This window comes from Carya illinoinensis, chromosome 8 (genome assembly GCF_018687715.1).
Source record: "Carya illinoinensis cultivar Pawnee chromosome 8, C.illinoinensisPawnee_v1, whole genome shotgun sequence".
Classification (NCBI taxonomy): Eukaryota; Viridiplantae; Streptophyta; class Magnoliopsida; order Fagales; family Juglandaceae; genus Carya; species Carya illinoinensis.
Window position 1 is genome coordinate 25054674 of NC_056759.1, and position 8102 is coordinate 25062775.

The window sequence follows — 8102 nt, forward strand, 5'->3', positions numbered from 1 at the left end:
AAGATTATGTTTTAAACCTTCAACAAGTAGAACATCTTCAATTATGAGAGAAGATTCATTACCAATTTTGCCTATTCCCACGATCTTCCCTTTCGAGTTGTCTCCAAATGTCACGTGTCCTTCTTCTTTAGATCTAAGATCAAAGAACTTAGTCTTGTCTCCCGTCATGTGTCTTGAACATCCACTATTTAAAAACCACTTATTTTTGCTTGTGGATGACTTCATGCATACCTATAAAAACAATTAAAATGATTTTTCTTGGTACCCTAGTTCTTTGGGTCCTTTATTTATTAGTATTAGAAGAAACAAGATTTTTAGGTACCCATATGGCCCTAATAGTCATTGTATGATTTCTTCTAATAGGACAAGTATGATAATTATGACCATTTCTATTACAAAAATTATAAATAGCATGTGACATATATGAAAAATTTGAATGATTATAATAATATCCTTTTTTGACAAAATTATTTTTATAAAAAGAATTTTGAATATTAGTCTTTGATGTAGAATGATTATCAAAGAAATTTTTATAAGGTTTGTATTTTTGTTTTGGCATATATCCCAATCCTGCCTTGTCAAAAACACATCTTTGACTACCAAGAAGTTTTTCAAAATTTATTTTTCCATTCGTAAAGTTTTCAACAATATTTTCTAAATCGGTTTTCTTCTTATTCAATTCAAGATTTTCATCTTTCAAAATGATATTTTCTTTTCTTAAAATTTCAATTTCGTTTGTTAAAGAAGAATTTTTCTTTTTCAAAGCAGTATACTTGATACCCAATTTTTCAAATTCCTCATAAATCTCTTCTAAAACATTTTGCAATTCTTCATATGAAGGATTTTCAATATTATCAAGATTTGTTACCTCAATGTCATCTTTAGCCATAAGACAAAGATTTGCTGATTCTTCATTGCTTGCTTCACTATCTGAGCTACTTGAATCATCATCCCATGTAACTTTCATTGCTTTCTTTCCCTTGTTTCGATCTTTCTTTAGCAGAGGACAATCTGGCTTGATATGACCAGATTTATTGCATTTATAACAAATTAAAGTGTCATTTTTATCTGAATCTTTCTTGAAAAATTTTTTGAAGAATTTCCTCGGATGAGTTCTATTTTTCTTCAAGAACCTCTGAATTCTTCTTGTTATCATCGCAATTTCTTCATCTTTATCGTCATTTTTCTCATCTTTATCACTTTCACTTTCATGAGGAACAGCTTTAAGTGCTAAGCTCTTCTTTGGCTTTCCTTCTTCTTCTCCTCTTTTCAATGTGTACTCATGGGTGATAAGTGACCCGATGAGTTCATTGACTTCGAGCTTCTTGAGATCTCTAGCTTCAAGAATCGCTGTAACTTTTGATTCCCAACGTTTTGGTAAAGAGTTGAGAATTTTTCTTACTATCTCCACCTTGGAATAAACTTTGCCAAGAGCTGTCAAGCTGTTTATGATGTTAGTAAAACGAGTGTGCATACTAAAAATAGATTTATCATCATTCATCTTAAACATTTCATATTCATGAGTAAGAATATAAATTTTTGATTCCTTGACTTGCGAAACTCCTTCATAAGTCACTTCCAAGTTATCCCAAATTTCCTTTGCCGTAGCGCAATTCATTATTCTATTAAACTTATTTCCATTAAGAGCATTATATAATAAATTCATAGCAGTTAGATTTAAAGTATAAAGTCTATCGTCTTCACGATCAAACTCTTCTTCTTCCTTTTTGACCTTTACTCCATCAACCACTTTTGTTGGAATATAAGGTCTATTTACAATACATTTCCAGATTTCTCTACCTTGAGCTTGAAGAAATATTCTCATTCTAACTTTCCAGAATGAGTAATTATCTCCACAAAAGAGTGGAGGCCGACTGCTAAATTGACCTTCACCAAATGAAGCTGCAATGTTAGCCATAAGATCTTAACTCAAAATATAGTTAATCTTATAATAGAGCTTTTAGCTCTGATACCAATTGTTGCCCAGATGACTAACATAAGAGGGGGGTGAATTGAGTTGTATTAAAAAAAATAACAATTATAAATCAAATATATAATATAAAATATAAATAAAATATGAAATAACAATAAATATAAAGAGTAAGGGTAAGAGAGAAGCAAACTCAGTATGTTAACGAGGTTCGGCCCCACTGCCTACGTCCTCGCCTCAAGCTACCCCTTGAGGATTCCCAAATTCACTATTCAACCTCCTTTAGGTGGAGATAGAAACCTATTACACCTTTGAACAACACCGCTACAAAGGATCCGTGTAGAACACCTTCTACACTTGCAATCACCTTACAAGTGGTGATTCAACTATTCCCCGTATAGAATACTTTCTACACGTACAAGAGTTATACACCCCTTTTTTCTGATACAAAAGTTGATAGTGGGTAGGTTATCAGAAAACACTCCTCAATGAGTGAAATAAGAACAATACAACACAAACTATATCTCTCAAAATGAATAAGGATTAAGGCTCAATGCTTAGAGAAGAGTGAATGAAAGTTTTGAATGAATATTGTATGCTCTCGATGTTGTGAATGTGAAGCTCTCAAATGATCTATTTATAGGCATATGAGACTTCATATTCAAATTTAAAAAGATTAACATGTCAAAGATAACATCATTCACTTTTTCAAAAAAATTCAAATAAAAGGTTCTTCTTTTTCAATTGTCAAAGACAACATCATTCACTTTTTCAAAAAAAATCAAACCTAATCTTTTACTTTTGGCATATGACAAAATGAGCACACTTTCCTTTTCAAAAAATTCAAACCTAATCTTTTACTTTTTGTATATGACAAAATGAGCACACTTTACTTTTCAAATATTTCAAACAAAATCATCTACCTTTTGTATAAGTCTAAAAAAGCATAAATCACTTTTGAAAATATTCAAATAAAACATGCACATGTGAAAGATGACAATCAATCATCTTTAATATTTTCAAAGTTCAACCCTTTAATCAAGGCATGCACATGCAAAAGATGACAATCAATCATCTTTTAAAATTTTCAAATTTAATTTTCAAAAATATTCATGCACATGTAGAAAATGTATTTTAATGCTTTATGATAAAATATTAATTTTGAGCATTAATCCTAATTTCAAATTTTAAGAGATTTACAACATTACTCTATGACTTAATGTGAACTTGTTTCCTTCTTGCTCATGCTTGGTTCTTTGATGTGCTTGATTCCATTGTGTGAACAACTTGAACTTGAAACTCCTTTATTCTTTGAATTCATTTGTTATCATCAAAATCTATGTGTAGATTTATAATCATATGAAACTTGAAACCTTGAGTTCAACAAGTTTTTTTTTTTTTTTTTAATAATCAAACTTCAAACTTTATCAATCAAAGAAAATATTACAGACATAAATCAAACCATAAGGTTTGAGATAAACAGTCTGGAATACAACAACTTTCCCAAATTCATCTATTATAATAAACATCGTTATAAGGCCTAGTTTGATGATTCATCCAATCAATAAAACTTTTCCAAATTCTCATACAAAATATACTAAACAATTCAAAATTTTCAAATCTCAAAACAAAAGTAATATTAAAAAATTATATTATAACAATATTTTATCTAACATTCATCTTATCTCATATGTGTAACCAAATTAGGCCTAAATACTCAATAAAATTTCGATTAAGTGGTTGCAAGTGTAAGTTTAGGCTAAATCTCAAATAGTGAAATGTTAACATTTATACTCTTAGGGTTTCTGTGTTGGCATTATTCAACAAAAATATCATATCTAATTAACTTTGAATAAAATTTATAGAGGAGTCTTAAGAAAACTCATAAATCATGCATATGTATTTTATTCATCATGTATGAAAATCTATAATTTTTGCACTAAACACATTGTGCATAGGCTCCACCTGAAACCTTATTGGTAATTTAGTACATCGTGTTAAGGGAATCTTAAAGTATATCGATAGACGGGAAACACATCTCCTTATATGGTCTCAATAATAACAATTACATTCCCAATATTAGATTTTCATATAAAGTCCTACTACAAATCTTCTAAGAAAATAATAAATAAATAGATATGTCACTTCTTCAATATTACACCTTATACATCCACATAAATATAAATAAATAGGGATGCTACGTCTTCGATATACTTATAAGTTACACCTTACACATCCACATACATAACATGGGTACAATAAATTATCAATATCAACTCTATCCATTTATTTAAAAAATAATAATTATTAATGAATTCAAACATCCAATCATAATCATATGCATGATGGTTTAATGGATAAATGACCCACATACTAATAAGAGGGGTTTCATAGGCAATAAAATCTTGGGATACATGTAAAATATGTACCTGCATTTAACAATAACAATTCAATATATGCATCCATGTATTTAACAAAAATTATATGAACTTAAAATTTACACCAAAAAGTCTGCATGTTTCCACAACCAAATGCACACAAAAGCAATTGCACAAGTCCACACAAATTGCACCCAAAGAACTTTAACACTTCCACAACCAAGTGCACTAAAACAATTGTACAAGTCCACACAAATTTCACCCAAAAATCTACATGCTTTCACAACCAACTACACCCCTAAAAAATGTAACCAAACAACTGCACAAATGCACAAAAAATACACCCAAAAACATCGAACAAGCACACATTTACTATAAATCTTCACATTTGTACAACCTTTAAACCTAAAAGAAAGTGTGAATCTCCCCAACAACTCCAACATATAGAAGGCAGAAAAAAAGATGTTAAAGACAGAGAAATTACACAACAAAAAACTGTGGCGCCCTCAACCCCACATATGATTTGGTAGGAGTCGCAACATCAGGGTGATGGCCACTCGAGTCATACGCTCCATTGCTAATGTGGAACCCAAGTATTTCTTTTTGGGCTTTGTGTACTTTAGTAGTTCTTTTGTAAATCAGGGGTACACAAGTAGGTAAGATGGTGGGTTTTTAATTTCTAAAGGGTTTTGGGTTGAGTTGAATTAAATTGGGTGCAAGAGAGGGCCCAGCCTATGTGCTTTGGAACCTAGCCCTTACCCTTACCCAAAACTACACCGTTTTGGCTAAGTGAAAGGAGGGAAAACCCTAGGCCTTATCTTTCTCTCCCCCTCCTGCACCGCACACTTCTTCCACCCCTCTTCTATTTTCTTTTTCATTTTTCTCCCCCTACAAGTAGAGGCTATGCAACCACCCACTTCCACCACCATGCCATCTACAAGTGTCGACATGGTTCATGTCCTCATTGCCATCGTCAGAGCCACCGCCCATTGCCCTTGTCATTTCCGAATCCACTGCACTGTTCCATATGGTTCCTCTCAGCCATGTGAGCACCTTCGGCCACCCCAATAACACATACCCGCATTTGGGCTCCACAGGCTCCTTCCCTGTGGCTTGTGCATCGTTTGGTGTGCCTAATTGCCACCATTGGCGAGCTTCGCCGCGGGTGGGTCTCTTGGCCTATAAATAGGCTGAGCCTCTTATTCCCCTTCGAAACCATTCTAAAAACAACCTTTCCTCCTCTCAAATATTGCTCCATCATCTTCCTCTCTCTCAGGTCTCCACTTTCATAGCTTTTCAGAAATATTTTCCTCCAGCGCCGCCGCACTCAGTTGCAATCAAGTGGTCGTTAGACCACCCCTGACCTTCCCCTTCCTATTCCTGACTAACTTCTCCCTCAAAATCACCCAACCCGTGAGCTAAGGCTCACTTTTGCCACTACCCCACCGTGCTCCCCCACCCTCCACCATAAAAATCCTTCCTCCACCCTTCTCAAGAAAGAATCTGCCTCCTTATGATTTCTTCCCCGCTGTGGACCTCACTGTTTCAACCAGATCCGCCTTGCCTCCATCACAGCACCGTCGTCATCGCCACCTTTGTAAGCCATGTGACCCTATGTTGTTTTATTTATTTATTTATTTTTTGTCGTTATTATTAGTTATTCGTAGATTATTTTCACTTGCAACGATGCACTCGCATTCACACTCATGGGATCTCTTAGACGGCAAGCGTGATCATTCAAACTTTTTGGTCTGCATTGTATGTAAAACTCTAGACTAGCCTTAGATTTCTAACACTGGAAAAAATGTGTTTTTGATGCAAGCTGGTTGTGTTTAGTTAGTGGTCAAGGGCCCTATGAAGTGTTGAGATTTTATATTGAGTTTGGTGTTGGATTGTTGGCAAGGGCCAGATGGAGCGTTAAGAATCGCATGTAGTTGAGAATTGTGAAATTGTGACAACTGTGATGTCTATATGATCAGTTGTATGCTATTTGTTTGTATTATACCATGTCATCCAATACCTGCCTGTCATGCATCTGCATTTTTAATCTTTTATGGTTTGCCATTTATTAATTGTGCTCTGTGTTATGGTTGTATTTTAAAACCAGTAAAACTGCTTTGGGGACAAATGATTAAAAGCATATTTTGTGGGTGCATATGCATCACAACCCCAAGCTGAGATGTGGTATTATCTTGGTGGAGCTCATCTGGTCACTCAGGGAGTGTGTAAAATTGAGTGACATCCTCTGGGCTATCACCAGGCGATAGCTGGCTCAGCCAAGATGGTAACGCTTTGGGTACGACTCTATGACCCCTCTGTTAGCTGGGGTTTGAGGATCTCTAGTTACGTACATGCCGGGCATAGAGTTGGACATCACTCGTTACGAAGTCACACACTCGGTCATTACTTGTGGTATGACGAATGGAGCCAAAGTGTGCGGATAGTCCTTAGGGGAGAACATGGTGCACTTTATAATTAAACGAATGATTTTTAAAGGGAAATGTGATTTTGGCATGTATGGCATAAATGACGTAGTTTTTGTGTAAAAATCACAAAGAATGGGTAATTTGGTCTTTTTCACTATATTTGTCCCGATTTGTTGTATGCATTATATTTGAAATTTGTGGTTGTGATCTATAATTTTACTTGCTGAAATTGCGAGATCTCAGCAATTGTGATGACTTGGGATTTATTTTTCGTAGTAGTTGAGGGATTTGCTTTTATTCATATTTTGATCAGTTGGATGACTGTAATAACTTTATAAAGGATTTATTGTTAGGTTGTAAACTGTAAATTTTCTAGTAATTAGCTTTTAGACTGCATTATTATTTTCTCCACTGTGTATATTAAACTATAAACATATTGCATGTTCGCACACACTTACACTTGGCAATGGGGTGTGTGACCTAAGCCATCACCTCGGTATTGCGACTCCTACCAAATCACATGTGGGAGTTGAGGGCGCCACAAGTGGTATCAGAGCAGTTTGGTTCTGGGTAAAATAACAAGTTACCTAGGTGTAGATCTAGAAATTTAGGCTTTAATCTCTGAGGATGCTTTGTTTAAGTTAAGGAGTGGAGTAATGACTTTGAGTAATGGGTTACGTTTTGGCATGCAAAGATGGTGCGACCCAGGTTTCCGAATGATGATGCTTTTGGTCAAGCTCTCGAGGATGAACTATCAAGTGGTGATGGAAATTAAGTCATGGCTAAGGTGTTAAATTGCATGATGGAATCCCTTCAGCAGAACTTCCAGCCCCAAACTCAGGAGGAGCAGAGAGGGTGCTCCTATGAGAATTTCTTGGCCCTAGGACCTCCAAATTTACGGGTAAGGAAGACCCACTCAGAGCTAGGACATGGATCAAGGATATGGAGCAGATGTTTGAGATTTGCAAGTGCACCGAGTCCCAGAAGATGGTTTATGCAAGCTATATGCTGCAAGGAGAGGCTGTCACCATGTAGGAGACTAAGCGAGAACTACTTGAGATGGAACTAGGATCTTTTGCACTGATGACCTGGCAACACTTTAAGTAGGAGTTTGATGATTGCATTTTTCCTAGCACTGTAAGGTGTTAGAAGCCTAGAGAGTTCAACAGTCTTGTGCAAGGAGATATGATGGTGGAGCAGTATGCTCAGAAATTCATGGAGCTCTATAGGCTTGTAATTCATCTCAATGCTATTGAAGTGATGAGGGTCAAGCAATTTCATTAGAGATTGCGTCAGCAAATCTGCAGACAAGTCGCTTGTTTATAAGTTTAGAATTTTCAAAGATTGGTTAAGGTGGCCTCCATAGCT